Below are 18,829 nucleotides of genomic sequence, written 5' to 3' on the forward strand. Positions count from 1 at the left end.
TATAAAGAAATGAAGGTCATGCATTTTGAGATTGAAGACTATATTGAGTTTCCAGAATAATAAATGTGAACACACACACACACCTCACATTCATCATAGTAAATCTCAGCCCACTATCAATGAGAAGGAAAAATTTTTTAAACCTCAGAAAACAAAGCAATATAAAGACCATTAAAAATGGCAATAGAGTAGGAATTACTTTCTTAACACCATAGGAAGCTAAAAGACAATGGAACAATGGTTCAAATATTTGAAGGAAACAAATGAAAAATTCACTACACAAAAATGTGTAGAAACAGTTTTAGACCACAAATTTCCAAAACACTATGAACCATGTACTCATTTTAAAAAACCAGTGTTACAGTATTCATGAAAATATTAGTGTATGCAAGATTTAGAACCATATCCTCCAGTTCCATCAATTTTGCAACAATTGACAAGATTTCATTTTTATGTATGAATTATATTCCATTTTGTATATATCACAATTTCCTCATCCATTCATCCCTTGATGGGCACTTCTATTGGTTGCATATTGTGGCTAGTATCAATAGCCCTGTAATAAACTCCACAGACATACTGATTTCATTTCCTGTGGATAGATAATTACTTTGTTAAGAGAAATAAACCAAGTGATAGAAACACAAGAACCTCATTTTCTTATCATACATGAAAATAAAAATTTTATCTCAGAAGTAGAGAATAGAAGAGTGGACATTTGAAATTAGAAAGAATTTAGAGAAGGGGGATCTACAGGAGTTGCATAACAAGTACTGCAGTACAGTTATGTAAATTCTAGAGTTTCGTAATACAGTAGGGTGAGTATTAGTTGTATTGTATTTCTCAAAGTAACAAGAGCTTGAAGGTTTCCAAAACAAAACCATGTTAATTACATTGATTCAGTTATTGCCTACTGTATACATTTACCAAATTATCATACTCTACCTCTTAAATATGTAGTTATTATACCTACTAGCTTTTTATAATAATAAAAAAATGGGGAAATATATAAAAGCAGAAGATATGGAATCTAGAAATGAGTTTTCCATCACATGAAAAATGTGAAGATAGCTGTCACATTAATACACAAAAATAAATCATCAGAGCAAATATTTCACAGGCCCAGAAAGCAAACAGCTGAGATCAGAGTGAATGTAAGCAAATGGGAAGTTGGGATGGCTTTGATTTCCCAACATGCTTGATAACATTGTAAGGAAACTTTTGCCTTTGACAGTGTCTTAGTCAGTTTCTTGTCAATGAGAAAAAATATCCGACACCTACAATTTACAAGAGGGAAGATTTATCTTGGCTCACGATTGAGCCCGTAGTTGGCCAACGGCAAGGCAAGATGGCATGACAGAGAGGGCCAAGGTGGAAGAGAGCTCCTCAAGGCATGGTGCATAGGAGAAAATGCAGGGAAGATCCAAGGAAGGAGATAAATCCTTCTAGGCAATAGCCCTAGGGACCCTCCTCTTCTGATCAGACCATATCTCCTAATAGTAAGTCAGCTATAATGCTGCCCTAACTCATTCACCTCCAAAATCTCATCCTCAGGTACATAAATCTTTGAGGGGCAGACATCTAGATGTAAACCATAGCAGGGAGTATGTTAATGTGTGCCTAAGCAAACAAGGTAAATACATTAATATAATTCCATTATTGATTCTAGGTCACTAAAATTATATATTAATTTTATCTTAACATGGTTTATGACTTAGTTGTAAATGAGATTATTCAAGTAAAAATTTTGATAAAGTGAAAGAGGGAAAGGAAATACGTGAATGTAGGGAAGAGTCAGGAAACAGAATATGATGAGGTCACGTCAGCCTCATAATCTAAATAGGAATTAAAAAGTAAATTTAAATATCTGAGAAAACTAGACAAATGGTAATAGTAAATGTTTATTCAGAAATAGGGAGAATATTATTAAAATAATTATATTATTGCCTCCATTTTTGTAGTCAAATACAGTAAAATATTCTCATTAAAAATCTACTATAAAAGTTTATTTGAAACATCAGTGAACATATTAATTCAAACAAAATACATGTTTAAGTGGTACATTATAAACATGCTTAAAATATAAATAACAATGAAGAAACCACAGTTCAAAATTATAAAATATTAAGGAAAAGATTGTGGGCAAATTTTATTAAAAATAAAGAAAATATCAAAAATTAATGAGTTAAATTATATCCAATGACATTATAAGAAAATACAAGTAAATTTGTAAAATAAAGTAATGAAGCAAAATGAGTTCAAAGAAACACCTAAAGCAATATTTATTTATTAAAAAGTAACAAAGTTTGAAACAATGCTACAATAATAAAGTAATAAAATTCTACTAAAATCAATGTACAAAAGAAGCAAAAATATTCACTCTTAAAGATTAAAAAGTATACATAGAAAGATTAGAGAAAGTATGACAATATAATTATACAAACATTTATGCATCCTTATAGAAAAATTTAAAATTTTTATATCTTCATATGAATACAATTATGTTTTGTGTGTTATGTACATGTAGCAACTCTCCACAATGAATATAATCATTATGTACTCAAAACATATACCAATAAAAAGGAAAATAAACAAAATAAAAAATTATGTACAAAGTAAATAATTGGGGAGTTAATATTGATTTTAAGATTTTTTTGAAATTCTAGGAAATTATAGTTTGTCAATATTGACCAAGTTAAAATTGAAAACAGATTTATAACAATGGTTGCTGAAATTTAGTTATAAAGTTATTTAGAATTTAAAAATCTTTTAAAAAGTCTTAGGACCCTAGAAATAGAAAGAAGCTTCCTTACTGGAATAAAAAGTGTATACATAAATATCACATTATATCAGAGAACTTTAAGAGTATTTTCAACAAAATCAACTGCAAAGAAAAGCTTCTCACTTCCCCTGCCTCTACTTAGTGTCACACTAATGAGGAAATCCAAATAACTAATACTTGCACACCTAGGCACATAGTGCTTAGGAGTGAAAAGAATATAAAATATAAATATAAATATATATACACATATATACATATATGTGTGTATATATATATACACATATATGTATATGACAGAAAGGAAAGCTACAAGCTATTAGTGGTACTTATTTTATATAAAATCCATTTAAAATATAGAAATTTTATACATCCTCTGTCTTAGTCATTTAACTTGTTGTTTGGACAAAATACCTGACACCAGTAACTTAAAGAATAGGTTTGTTTGGTTGAGGGTTGGCAGATTCCAAGGAAGAAATAGCAGGGCAGAGGGAAATGGTGGAGGAAAGCTGCTTATGGCATAGTGTACAGGAAGCTGAGACATGAGGAGAAGAACTTGGGAGGGAGATAAAACCTAGGCCATGTACCTAGTGACTGGTCTATTCCAATCAAACCCCACCTCTGAACAGCAAGCCAACTGCAGAAGCCACCATAATTCAATTGCTTTCCAAATATTTGAAGCTTTGGGGGCCATTTTAGATCTAAACCATAACATGCCTCCCTCATCTTCAAAAGACTCATGTGCATCTCTTTTATGCAAAATGTATTTAATCCATCTCTACAAGTTGACAAATTTTAACAGTTTCAGCATTGCAAAAATGTCCAACGTTTCCTCTGAGAATCAAACCAAACTTTTAGTTATGAGCCCATGTAAAAAACAAAAAGTTAAACACTATCAACATGCAATGGCACAGGTTAAACCTTTTTATTCCAAAAGTGAAGAACAGGGGGTTAGAAATGAATAGGACCCCCAAAAATGTTCATATCCAGCAGGGCAAACATAAAACCCCATAGTTCTATATCCAGCTCCTGGTACATGTTGAGATGAGATGAGAATGCCACAGTGTTGCTGTGGACCTGGCACTGTGGCACTGCCAGTGCTTGGAGCATGCATGGATTCTTTCTTGGGCTATCTTTTCTCACTCTTTGCAACTTCTCCATATTCCTCTCTTCTCCAAATTTCTGGGGTCTCCAATGCACTTTTTAAAACTTTTTAAATATTATTTTATTGGAACATTTTAGGTATACAATATAAAGACATTCATTACTGGAAAGTTGCACCTTTACATAATCTCTCTTGGTTCTTATTTTTCCCCCTCCCCCTGCCCTCCCTTCAACCCCTCCATCCCTCCTTATTTACAAAGACTTTGTTTTAATTTTTGCATTACCTTCTTTCCTTTCCCCTACTCCTCCCACTTCCACTTCCCCTTTGCCCCTTTTCTTCCTATTTCACATTATCTATGATAACTTTTAGTCCTTATTTACACTTTCAGTTTCTCACACTACAGAAACTATTCAGTATTTAGACATATGTTACCTATTTATTTCACTTAAGACTATCACCTCAATGTGCATCCATTTATCTATAAATGTCTCTAATTTTTCATTTTTTATGGCTGATCAGTACACTATTTTTAAAAAAAAAACAACAACACATTTTCTTTATCCAGTCTCCAGTTAATGGGCATTAGGGCTGCTCCCAAGTTTTAGCTATTACAAACTGGGCTTCTATGAACATGGGTGCACATATATCACTGTGATATGATTCCTTTAATTCTATGGGGAAGGTCCCCAGCAGGGCAATAGCTGGGTCAAATGGGACTTCCAGTCCTACTTCTTTGAGGTATCTACATACTGATTTCCACAGTGGTTGCACCAGTCTACACTCCCACCAGCAGTGGAGCAGTGTTTCTCTTTCCCTACAGCCCCACCAGCATTTGTTATTGGTTGATTTCATGATAGCAGCCATTCTTTTTGGAGTGTGGTGGAATCTCACTCTTGTTTTCATTTCCATCTCTCCAATGACCAGTGATGTTGACCAATTTTTCATGTGTTTATTTGCTATTTCTACTTCTTTGCTGAGAAATATCTGTTCCTTTCAGATGCCCATTTTTGGATTGGGTCTTTTAATTTGGGAAGTCTGATCTTTTTAAGTTCTTTATAGATTTGAGATAGTAGACCTTTGTCTGAGGAACAGCAGATGAAGATTGTTTCCCACATCATGGGTTGTCTCTTCACACTGCTGGTGGTTTCTCTTGCTGTGCAGAATCTTTTAAATAAGAAGAGATCCCACTGTTGATTGTTTGTGCAACTTTAAGGGCAACTGAGGTTTTGTTCATAAAATCTTTTCCTACACCAATGTCCTGAAGAGTTCTTCCTAACCTCTGTTCCAGCTGATTCAGCGTTTTTATTTTACTATTTACATCTTTAATCCATTTTGATTTTAATTTGGTGCATGATGAGAGGTATAGTTCTAGTTTTAATATTTGGCAAGTTGAAACCCAATTTTTCCAGCACCATTTATTAAGAGGCTATCTTTCCTCCAGTGAGGGTTTTTGGCTCCTTTATTGAAGATGAGATGGCTGAGCATTTCTGGAGTTGTTTAGGCATCTTCTAATCTGTTCCACTGGTCCTCAGGTCTGTTTCTTTGCCCACGCCATGCTGTTTTTATTACAGTAGGTTTGTATTATAGTTTCAAGATGGGGATTGTGATACCCCCTGCCATGTCTCTGTTACCTAGAATTGCTTTTGCTATTCTGGGTCTCTTCTTGTTCCAAATGAATTTTTGGACTGTTTTCTCAAGTTCTGTGAAGTACGCCGCTGGGATCTCAAATGGGATTGCATTGAATCTATATAGAAGATTTGGAAGTATGGCCATTTTCACTATATTGATCCTTTCTACCAAGGAGCAGGTGATGTCTGTCCATTTTCTGATATCATCTTCAATATCTCTTTTCAGAGTGCTATAGTTTTCAGAAATGAGGTCTTTGATTTCTTTTGTTAGGATGATTCCTATGTATTTCAGATTTTGGAAGCTATTGTGAAAGGAATTATTTGCCCCATTTCTCTCTCAGTGAGTCTGTCATTCTCGTAGAGAAAAGCTATTGATTTTTGTGTGTTGACCTTGTAACCAGCTACTTTACTGTATTTGTTATTAAGGCTAGAAGAATTTTGGTGGAGTTCTTGGGGTCTTCTATATAGAGTATCATGTCATCTGCAAATAATGACAATTTGACTTCTTCATTTCCTATCTTTATTCCTTTTATTTCTTTCTCTTGTCTAACTGTCATGGCTAATGTTTCCAAAGCTGTATTGAACAAGAGTGGTGATAGTGGACATCCTTCTCTTGTTCCTAATTTTAATGTGAAGGATTTCAGTTTTTGACCATTTAGTATGATATTGGCTGTTGGTTTTTCATAGATGGCTTTTATCAGATTGAGGTTGAGACTGTCTACTCCAATTTTTTGAAGAATTTTTATCATAAATGCATGTTGGATTTTGCCAAATACTTTTTCTGTAACTATGGAGATGATCATATGGTTTTTGTCCTTGGCTCTATTGATATAGTGTATTACATTGATTGATTTGCATATGTTGAACCATCCCTGCATCCCTGGGATGAATCCCACTTGATCAGGGTGTATGATCTACTTGATCATGTTCTGCATTCTATTTGCCAGTATTTTATTGAGGATTTTTGCATCTATGTTCATTAGTGAGATTGGCCTCTAGTTCTCTTTTTGGGTCGGGTCTTTCTCTGTTTTGGGGATCAAGGTGATGCTTGCTTCCAGGAATGAGTTCAGGAGTATTGTTTCCCTTTCTATTTCTTTGAAAAGTTTAAACAGTAGTGGCAGTAGTTCCTCACTAAATGTCTTTTAAAATTCAGCAGTGAAGCCATCAGGACTTGGGTTTTTCTTTGTTGGTAAGTTTTTAATTAATTTTTCTATTTAACTGATTGATATTGTGTTTTTCAGAATTTTTAGGTCTTCTTCATTCAAATTTGATAACTCATACATATCTAGGAATCAGTGCATTTCTTCTGTATTTTCCATCTTAATAGTGTATAGGTTCTCCAAGTAGGTATTGATGATCCTCTGGATTTCTGCTGGGTCTGTTGTAATTTCACCCTTTTCATTACTAATTGCATGGATTTGGGAATTTTCTTTCCTTTTTCTGATAAGGTTGGCTAAGAATTTTTCAATTTTGTTGATTCTTTCAAAGAACCAACTCTTGGCTTCACTGATTTTTTTGTACTGTTCCCTCAGTCTCCATTGAATTTATTTCTGCTTTGATCTTTATAATTTCTATGAGTTTTGGGTTTGTCCTGCTCTTATTTTTCTGGAAGCTTGAGGTCCAGCATCAGGTTCTTTAATTTGGCTTTCTCTGTTTTCCTAATATGTGTATTCACTGCTATGAATTTCCCTCATAAGACTGCTTTTATTGTGTCCCATAGATTCCGATGTGTTGTACTGTCATTGCCATTTAATTGAAGGAACTGTCTGATTTCTTCTTTAATTTCCTCTGTGACCCATTGGTTATTCAGAAGTGTGTTGTTCAATTTCCACGTGTTTATGAAATTTTTCGAGTTTCATTTGGTATGGATCTCCAATATCATTGCACTATGGTCTGATAATATACAGGGGATAACTTCAATTCCTTTGCACTTACTTAAACATGTTCTATGAATAAGTATGTGGTCTATTTTGGAGAACAACCCATGTGGAGCTGAAAAGAATGGGCATTTTGATTTTGTGGGGTTGAACACTCTGTAAACATCTGTTAAGTTCATTTGTTCAAGAGTTTGATTGAGTTCTAGTATTTCATTACTTATTTTTTGTCTGTTTGATCCATCTATTTGTGACAGTGGGGCATTGAGATCCCCCACCTCTATTGTATTAGTGCATATATGATTTTTCATGTCCATTAGTATTTGTTTTATATAGTTAGTTGCACTAGTGTTTGGTCCATATATTTATGATTGTCATCTCTTCCTGTTGGATTGTTCCCTTTACAAGGATGTAGTGTACTTCTTTGTCTCTCCTAATCAGTGTTGGTTTGAAATCCACTTGATCTACAAAGAGAATAGCTGCTCCTGCATTTTTTCAGGTTCTGTCACATGGAGTAATGTTTTCCACCATTTAACTTTCAGTCTATGAGTTTCTTTTTTAAATGTGTTTCTTGTATGCAGCATATTGTTGGATTTTGTATCTTGACCCATTCTGCCAGTCTATTTCTTTTGATTGGTGAATTGAGACCATTAACATTGATGGTTATAACTGATATGTCTTGACTTATCATTGTCATGACTTTTGCTTTTTGTTGGATTCTCCCCCTTTACATTTAGCTTCTTGTTGTGCCTGATGGATTCATTCTGCTCTGGTTCCTGGGGTTGTGATACTCATTGTCTGTACCAATCACATTTAACTTCTTGTCATGCCTGATTGATTCATTCTGCTCTGTTTCCTTGTGCTGTGATCCTCATTGTCTGTGCCTAGGATATTATCTAATGTTTTTTGGAGTGCTGGTTTGGTATTCATGAATTTCCTAATGTGCTCTTTGTCATGAAAGTATCTTATTTCTTCATCAATTTTGATACTTTTGTGGGGTACATCAATCTGGGTTGGAGGCTGTTTTCCTTCAGGGCTTGAAATACATCACTCCTAGCTCTCCTTGCCTTGATGGTTTGTGTTGAGAAGTCTGCTGTGATTCTGATGGGCTTTGCTTTGTATGTGATTTGTTTCTTTTCTCTACCTGCTTATAGAACTTTGTTCTTCTGTTGGGTTTCTGGAATCTTAACAATTATATGCCTATGTGTAGATTTTTTTTTTTGTTCAAGGCTATTTGGAGTCCTATATGCCTCACTTATCTGTATGTCAATTCTTTTACCCTGCTTGGGAAGTTTTCTGCCATTACTCCTGTGAACAATTTTTTTTATGCCATCTGCACTCTCTCCTGTTTCTTCGTTGACTCTGATCAGTGTTATGTTATTCTTCTTTGCATTGTCTAACACCTGCTGGATTGATTTATCATGATGCCTTACAATTTTGAAGCAATTTTTCTTTTTCTGGTCACTAATTGCAACTTTATCTTCTATATCTGAAATTCTGTCCTGACATTGGCTCATTCTGCTTTGTAAACTTTCAGTGGAGTTTTCAATCTCCTGGAAATCTGTTTGTATCTGAGTTATGGATTTAATTTGTTTCTTACGTTGGGATTCCATTATGTTCCTCAGCTCCTCTATTTTTTTTATCTGTGTCTTCTCTAGATTTATTAATCATGTCTTGCACAATGGGCACAATCTCTGCTGTTATCTGAGAAATTATTTCTGATTTCATTTTTCCCAGATGCTCTTTTGTTGCCAGTTCAGAGAGTCCAGGTGGTTGAGTATCAGAGTATTCCATTTCATCTCCCTTTGGCATTGCTGTAGATGATCTGGAAGTCTGGTTTTGAGACTCGTTTACATGTCTTCTCATTTCAATGGGTGTGGGGAGGGGTTGCTACTGGTGTCTACATGGCTCACCTCCTCTGAGCTGGGAGTGGTGGAATGGCAGCCTAGAAACCCCTACCTCTGGGTTGGGAGCAGTGGAATGGTTGTCCAGAAGCCCCTTCCTCTGGGCTAGGAGCAGTGGAACAGCAACCAGGAAGCACCTTCCTCTGGACTGTGAGTGGTGGAAAGAGGGCCTGTAAGCCCCTCCCTGTGGGCTGGCAGCAGTGGAAAGGTGGCCTGGAAGCCCCTACCTCTGGTCTGGGAATGTCCAATGCACTTTTGTCTTCACTCACAAAGCTTCATGCACTGCTGTCTCAAGGGAACATTGCCTGACCTCTGAAGCTTTTTTTCTGAAATCTGGGTGGAAACCTTCCTGACTGCACAAATGTTGCCTACTACATGCCTGTTAAAAGTAGCATTACGTAGGAGGGCCCAAGATCTGTTACTGACTCTATCAGTAACTTGATGGAGGCTCTGAGGGGGTGCTTCGTTGGGCTCCAAGTTCCTGAATGGCTGAGCAATGTGAATGGAATCTCCTAAAGTCAATTTTCCATGTGGCCTTTCAGCAGCAGTGAAGAGCTGTGAGGCTCTTCTCAAAGAAAAGTCTTGCATTTTTCCACTCTTGAGCCTGCCAAGATGGAGTCTTTCTGATTCTTCTCATTCTCTCAAGGCATAATTTGTATGGTCCTGATGTAAAATACTTAGCTTTAAAATATATATATATTCTCAGCAACCATGTTGTCTTTTGGTTGAACTTCATAAGCTTCAAATTTACAGGAACTTCTTTTCTATTGAAAGTCAAAACTTTAAAAATGACTCAGCAATGCTGTTTCCTCTTGATTTAGAATATAAAGCTGGACAAATACCCCCAAAATTATCATGGCACAGTCTAAATATTGGCCGCTTTGATCTTTCCTCTTTGTCTGCCACCCTTAATCTTGGTCTTCTACAAAGTCTCAAGACAAGAATAAAATGTAGACAAGTTTTCTGCCATTGTATAGCACACATTTCCTGGAGCCCAACTGCCAATGCAGTTCTTGTTCCCAACTGGTCTTTGCTTTTTGCATTTCTGACCACATTGTAATCTTCTGGGCTTCAACTATAATCTCTCATTCACATTCTAGGTCTTATTTAGCCAACTATTCCAAACTATTCCAAATTTCTCTTGAGAGCCACTTCCAACATGTTCTAAACCACATTATCAATATAGTCACAGCATTGATTCTCCTCCTAGTACCTAAATCTGTCCCAGTCACTTTTTATTTCCTGAGACATAATACTCAACACCTGCAACTTAAAGGAAGATGGGTTAACTTAGGCTCACAAGTTGTAAATGTTTCAACCCATAGCCTGCTGGTTCTAAGGCAAAATGGCATGAAACAGGGGCATAACAAAGTTAAAGTTACTCAGATTGTGGCAGCCAAGAAGCAGAGAGATTCAAGGAGGAGCTTGGAAGGAAGATACATACTTCCAAGTCACACCCATATTGGTCTTCTCTTCTAACCTGCCCATATCTCTGAACAAGTTAGCTATAATGGTTCCTGTTATGGCTTGTATCCACATATCTCCCATAAAACCTCATACACCTATAGGTGGGGCTTTTCAGAGAGGGCTAGATCTAGAGTGTGTGAATGTGTATTAAGGATGTGTTAATATGGATTAAGGGTGTGGCAACTAAATTAGTCCATTGATTAATTTAGCATAGTTCTTGGTGAGGATAATGGAAACACCATCCTGAGAGCTGGTGGCACCAATCAATAGGCTTATATTCTAGGTGGAATATAAAGGAAAAGTAAAATGTGAGGGTCACTGCTTACTGCCTGCTGCCTGCTCTACCATGGACTATTTATGCCCTGCAATGCTTTTCTGCCACACTGCACTGCCTTGGAACAGTTGATTATGGACTGAAATCTCTACAAATTTTGAGCTAAAATAAACATTTCCTCCTTCAACCTATGGGTTTCAGGTACCTTAAAATAATGTGAATATCTACTAAAAGCATGAACAAAGAAGATTATAAAGAACAGTGTTCTTCCACGTATTCCGTGAATTTAATATAATTAAAAGCCAAATATTAATTAGTTTTTTACTATAAAACTAGATATAGACCCTCTAAAATTCACCCAAGTGTTTATATTATCAAGAATTTCCCAAGATACTATTGAGAGAGGAAAATGAGAGGAGAACTTTATTTTAATGAGATATGAGGACATCATTAGTATCCATAGTTCTTAAAAAGTACACTATTTTTTCAACAGGAGATGAAGGGAAGTGAGGATATAGCATTAGAAGAGATACAGTAGACCCTGGAGGTAATACTGGCCCAATGTACTAACAACTTGGGTCATGACCAGTGTTTTAGTTTTAACTTACAAACAATGTCTTGAGTTACAACCCAAATGCAGGCCACTTGTGCTTCCAGATAGTCTAAGATTTAGATTTAAGCCATAAAGGGTTCTGGAAGGAGCATTACAACAATCTTTCCTGTCTGGGGTTAACAGAGAAATCCTGCGCCAATCTCTCTCTAAGAACACTGAGATCTGCCTGAAAGAATGTGTGATCTAGAATTACACAGCAGAGAGATTTTGAAGGCTGTGTAGAGGAGTCTTACCAACTTGAGTTACAACCGGCCCTTGTGAATGGAGTTCATAAGTCAAGGGTCCACTCTAGCTCAAAACTAGACTCATTAACATGTAATAATTTGATATATTGCTAAGAAAGCAGTAGTTTAAGTAGTTGTTGTAAGTAATAAATGACTTACAAAAGTTTATTTGAAACATATAAAAACATAAATTCTGTTTCCTACTCCACAGTATAATGAACAATCGATTCCAGGTGTATTGAATATCTACATAAGAACTAACATTTGAACTCTTGAAAAATATAGTGAATCAAACATTTATATTGTGAACACAGAGAAAAATTACCTAGACAAAAAAAACATAAAAACAGCATACATCCAAAAAATGTATTCAAAAACATTAAATTTTAAATTTTCTTTGACAGAAACAATAGTTCTAACATCTAAAAAAACACATATTGTAAACGCCATATTTGAAATGTTTATAATAAAACTAAATGAGGAGTATTTTTAAAATCCTGTAAGTCAATTGGAAAAAATGAACAGAGACAAAAGTCATAAATAATTTGTTCACACAGAGGAAGTCTAATTGACAATAAACAATGAAAAGTATGAGCCAAGCATGGTTGCTCATGCCTATAATTCTGATACTTTGGAGACTAATGGAGGAGGATCGCCCTGAGTTTGAAACCAGCTTGAAATACATAGCAAGATCTTAATCAAAAAAAAAAAAAAAAAAAAGGAAAAGTATTATGTCAGTGTAATTTTGGAAATTACATTATTACAGTTTGATGTCATTTGACAATTTTCACACTGATAAATTTAGAAGTCTGATTTTACCAAGAATATAAAATTAAAATAATATATCCTATTTTTAGGAAATTCTGGTGCCTATGTACACAGACATGATCTATATATGTAATATTTATTATGTTATCATTTTAAAGGGCAACAAGTACCCCATAATATCATTTGTTTCTTATATATGCTTCTTAAAGAACAACATGTCAATTTGTTACACACTTTTTAAAAATATCTTGGAAAAATTTTATAATCCTCTTGCCTTACCTTGCATGGTACACTATTTCTGTTGCCATTTATCCTGGATAATACAAAAAAACCCTTCTGCAAAGACTGCTCTCTATGGCACTAGTGCCTAGTGGTATTCATATTTAGAATTACCAGCAACACTGAATTAAAAGTCAAATTTCTCTCCATTATACATGCAGAGTCAGTGGCTCCTGGTTAAGACTAAATCTGCTCAAGCAATTCCTTTGATTCTTTTGATAGCTTTCCACCATTTCTTCCAGAAGTGTGTTTCAAAGCCCAGACTGTGAACATTTCTCTGAATGTCAGCTAGTTGTTATTTTAGATCACAAGACAAATTCTCCTAAGACCTACCCACAAAGTCATGGTGATCACAACTGAATCAAAACCAGCACACAACTACAAAGCACAATGAAAGTGACAGCAAAATACATTTATATGTATGTCATAACCAATTCTCTAGTCCCCCACTCTTTTTTATACTATTGTGTTTAAACATAGAATTGATCACCTTAGAAAGTAATGGTATTTAAGTCTATTATTAAATCTGTGTGAAATTGAGGGTCTTCAGGTATAGCTTACTGGTCAGGTTTCCCAGGAAAAATCTACAAGAAAACAGGTGTTTTAATTCCATGGAAATGAAGACTCAGATCTCCACAGGGAAGCACCATACATCCAAGAAAACTCTGAAGAATCATGTTGACAATAACCAAAATACAATGAAAAGAGTGTTTGGAAGTCAGCTCATCAATTAAATATCTTATGTTACAGGAAGAATGTTACTCTATTCAGGGGAGAGATATTCTTTTAAAATTATTGTGCTAATAAGAATAGACTTTGCATCCTTAAAGAAATATGTAGAAATACTAATTCCATTATTTTCAAAATCTATAACTTTGAACATTTTAGTTGAACATCTCTTTAAGTTTTCTCAAATGTGATAAGAATATGTTTATTATAAAGTGATTATGGAGGTTCGGCTGCTCCCAGCCCAGAGGAAGGGGCTTCTGAGCTGCTGTCCCACCTCTCCCAGCTCAGAGGAGGTGATCTAGCAAAAATGAAATCAGAAATAATTTCTCAAATAACAGCAGAGATTGTGCTCGAAGTGCAAGATATGATTAATAAATCTAGAGAGGATCTGAGGAACATGATGGAATCCCAACATAGGAAACAAATGGAATCCATAAAACAGATGCAAGTAGATTTCCAGGAGATGAAAAACTCCATTGAAAGTTTACACAGCACAATGAGCCAATGTAAGGACAAAATTTCAGATATAGAAGATAAGATTGCAATTAATGACCAAAAAAAGAAAAATTGTTTCAAAATTATAAGGAAACACAAAAACTCAAACCAGCTCTCGAAAAAATTCAACACAATATCCTAGGAACAGATATTGAGGACCAAAACCACAGGAAGCAAAGCAGAATGAACCTATCTGACACAACAGGAAATTAAATGTAAAGGGAGAGAACACAGCAAAATGAAAAAGTCATGGCAATAATAAGTCAATACATTTCATTTATAGCCATCAATGTTAATGGTTTCAATTCACCAATCAAAAGAAATAGACTGGCAGAATGGGTCAAGAAGCAAAATCCAACAATATGCTGCATACAAGAAACACACTTAATTCAAAAGGAAACTCATAGACTGAAAGTTCAAGGGTGGAAAACAATACTCCATGTGACAGGAACCCCCAAAAAGGCAGGAGTAGCTATCCTCTTTGCAGATCAGATAGATTTCAAACCAACACTGATTAAGAGAGACAAAGAACGACACTACATACTTGTAAAGGGAACAATCCAAGAGGAAGAGATGACAATCATAAATATCTATGTACCAAACACTAGTGCACCCAACTATATAAAACAAATACTAACAGACATGAAAAGTCAGATATGCACTAATACAATTGTAGTGGGGGACCTCAATACCCCACTGTCACAAATAGATAGATCAACTAGACAAAAAATAAAGAATGAAATACTAGAACTCAATTGAACTCTTGAAGAAATGAACTTAACAGATGTTTACAGAGGGTTCCATGCCACAAAATCAGAATATACATTCTTCTCAGCTGCACATGGGTCATTCTCCAAAATAGACCACATACTCACACATAGAACATGTTTAAGTAAGTTCAAAGGAATTGAAGTTATCCCCTGTATATTATCAGACCACAGTGCAATGAATTTGGAGATCCATACCAAAAGAAACTCGAAAAATTTCATAAACATGTGGAAATTGAAAAACACACTTCTGAATAATCAATGGGTCACAGAGGAAATTAAAGAAGAAATCAGACAGTTTCTTCAATTAAATGACAATGACAAAACAACATATTGGAATTTATGGGACACAATGAAAGCAGTCTTATGAGGGAAATTCATAGCAGTGAATATACATATTTGGAAAACAGAGTGAGCCCAATTAAAGAACCTGATGCTAAACCTCAAGCTTCTAGTAAAAGAAGACCAGGACAAACCCAAAGCTCATTCAAGGGAGGAAATTATAAAGATCAGAGGAGAAATCAATACAATGGAGACTAAGAGAACGATACAAAAAATCAATGAAACCAAGAGTTGGTTCTTCGAAAGAATCAACAAAATTGACAAACATGGAAGAGATGGACAGTTTCCCAAATACATATGAATTACCAAGGTTGAACGAAGGAGACATAAAAATTCTAAAAAACCCAATATCAATCAATGAAATTGAAAATGTAACAAAAAGTTTATCAACTAAGAAAAGCCCAAGCCCTGATGGCTTCATTGCTGAATTCTACAAAATATTTAGAGAGGAACTACTGCCACTACTGTTTAAACTCTTCAGTGAAATTGAAAGGGAGGCAATACTCCCAAATTCATTCCTGGAAGCAAGCATCACCTTGATCCCCAAAGCAGGGAAAGACTCAACCAAAAAGGAGAAATATAGGCCAATCTCACTAATGAACATGGATGCAAAAATCCTTAATAAGATAATGGCAAATAGAATGCAGAAGATCATCAAGAAGAGCATACACCTAATCAAGTAGGATTCATCCAAGGGATGCAGGGATGATTCAACATATGCGAATCAATAATTGTAATGCACTATATCAACAGGGGCAAGGACAAAAACCATACGATTATCTCCATAGATGCAGAAAAAGTATTTGACAAAATTCAACATGTATTTATGATAAAAACCCTACAAAAATTGGAATAGATGGTCTCTACCTCAAGCTGATAAAAGCCATCTATGAAACACCAACAGCCAATATCATACTAAATGGTCAAAAACTGAAATCCTTCACACTAAAATCAGGAACAAGACAAGGATGTCCACTATCACCACTCTTGTTCAATATAGTTTTGGAAACATTAGGCACAGCAATTAGAGAAGAAAAAGAAATAAAGGGAATAAAGATAGGAAATGAAGAAGTCAAATTGTCATTATTTGCAGATGACATGATACTCTATATAGAAGACCCCAAGAACTCCACCAAAAGTCTTCTAGACTTAATAACCAAATTCAGTCAAGTAGCTGGTTACAAGATCAACACACAAAAATCAATAGCTTTCCTCTACATGAATAACAGACTCACTGAGAGAGAAATACAGCAAAGAATTCCTTTCACAATAGCATCTAAAAAACTGAAATACCTAGGAATCATCCTAATGAAAGAAATCATAGACCTCTTCTCTGAAAACTATAGCACTCTGAAAAGAGAGATAGAAGATGATATCAGAAAATGGACAGGCATCACCTGCTTCTGGGTAGGAAGGATTAATATAGTGAAAATAGCCATACTTCCAAAACTGCTACATAGATTCAATGCAATTTCAATTGAGATCCCAGCAGCATACCTCATGAACCTTGAGAAAAGAATCCAAAAATTCATTTGGAACAAGAAGAGACCCAGAATAGCAAAAGCAATTCTAGGTAACAGAGACATGGCAGGAGGTATCATAATTCCCAACCTGAAACCATACTACAAAGCTACTGTGATAAAAACAGCATGGTACTGGCAAAGAAACAGACCTGAGGACCACTGGAACAGATTAGAAGATGCAGAAACAATGCCAGACACACTCAGCCATCTCATCTTTGACAAAGGAGCCAAACACCCTCACTGGAGGAAAGATAGCCTCTTTAATAAATGGTGCTGGAAAAATTGGGCTTCAACTTGCCAAAGATTAAAACTAGGCCTGTATCTCGCACCATGTACTAAACTAAAATCGAAATGGATTAAAGATCTAAATATTAAAATAGAAACTCTGAACCAGTTGGAACAGAGGTTAGGTAGAACCCTTGAAGACATCGGTGTAGGAAAAGATTTTATGAACAAAACCTCAGTTGCCCGTGAACTAGCACAAACAATCAACAAATGGGATCTCTTCTTATTAAAAAGCTTCTGCACAGCAAGAGAAACCACCAGCAGTGTGAAGAGACAATCCACAATGTGGGAAAAAATCTTCACCTGCTCTTCTTCAGACAAAGGTCTACTATCTCGAATCTACAAAGAACTTAAAAAGATCAGATCTCCCAAATTTAAAGACCCAAACCAAAAATGGGTATCTGAAATGAACAGACATTTCTCAGACAAAGAAGTAGAAATAGCAAATAAATACATGAAAAAATGTTCAACTTCACTGGTCATTCCAAAGATGCAAATGAAAACAATGCTGAGATTCCACTTCACTCCAGAAAGAATGGCTGCTATCATGAAATCAACCAATAACAAATGCTGGCAGGGTTGTGGGAAAAGGGGAACCCTGCTCCACTGCTGGTGGGAGTGTAGACTGGTGCAACCACTGTGGAAATCAGTATGTAGATACCTCAAAGAAGTAGGACTGGAAGTCCCATTTGACCCAGCTATTCCCCTGCTGGGGATCTTCCCCAAAGAAATAAAAGAATCATACCACAGTGATATATGTGCACCCATGTTCATAGCAGCCCAGTTTGTAATAACTGAAACTTGGAAACAGCCCAAACGACCACTAACTGGAGACTGGATCAAGAAAATGTGGTTTTGTTTTTTTTTTTAATAAAACGGAGCACTACTCAGCCATAAAAAATGAGAAAATAGAGACATTTATAAATAAATGGATGCACATTGAGGTGATACTCTTAAGTGAAATAAATAGGACACACATGTGTAAATACCAAATAGTTTCTCTGGTGTGAGAAACTGAAAGTGTAAATAAGGAGTAAAATGTATAATAGATAATGTGAAATAAGAAAAGGGGCAAAAGGGAAGTGGAAGTGGGAGGGGTAGGGGAAAGGAAAGAAGGGAATGGGATTAATTTGAGAAAATGGAAAAATGGAAACAAAATCTTTGTAAATAGGGAGGACTGGAGGGGTTGAAATGAGGGCTGGGCAAGTGTGAAAAATAAGAACCAAGAGCGACTATGTAAAGGAGCAAATTTCCAATGATCAATGTCATTATATTGTATACCTAAAATGTACCAATGATTAGAATGAATAATCAATAATGCAAAATAGGAAGAAAAGGTCTGAAGGGGTAAGGGTAGTGGGTGGGTCAGGGAAAGGAAAGAAGGGAAAGGAAAAATGATGAGAAATGGAACAAATGGAAATAAAGTCTTTGTAAATAGGGAAGGGTGGAGGGGGTGAAGGGAGGGCTAGGAATGGGGAAAAAATAAGAACCAAGGTATATCATGTAAAGATACAAGTTCCCAGTGAGAAATGTAAATGTGTTGTATACCTACAATGTACCAATAAAAGAATTTAAGTTAAAAAAATAAAATAAAAAATATAAAGTGATTATGCAAATTGAAAGTAATACATATGTAGTACTAAATACACTGCTAAGAATGTATCCTCAGGAGATAGAAACTAATATTTCCCCAGCATAGAAATTATACTAGGAAAAAAATTAAGCAAAAAAAATATTTGTCCTAATGCTTTTGTATGCACTTGGAAATGCCCA

This window comes from Heterocephalus glaber, unplaced genomic scaffold (genome assembly GCF_053883595.1).
Source record: "Heterocephalus glaber isolate CG9 unplaced genomic scaffold, H.glaber_assembly_v1.0 deba00000347, whole genome shotgun sequence".
Lineage (NCBI taxonomy): Eukaryota > Metazoa > Chordata > Mammalia > Rodentia > Bathyergidae > Heterocephalus > Heterocephalus glaber.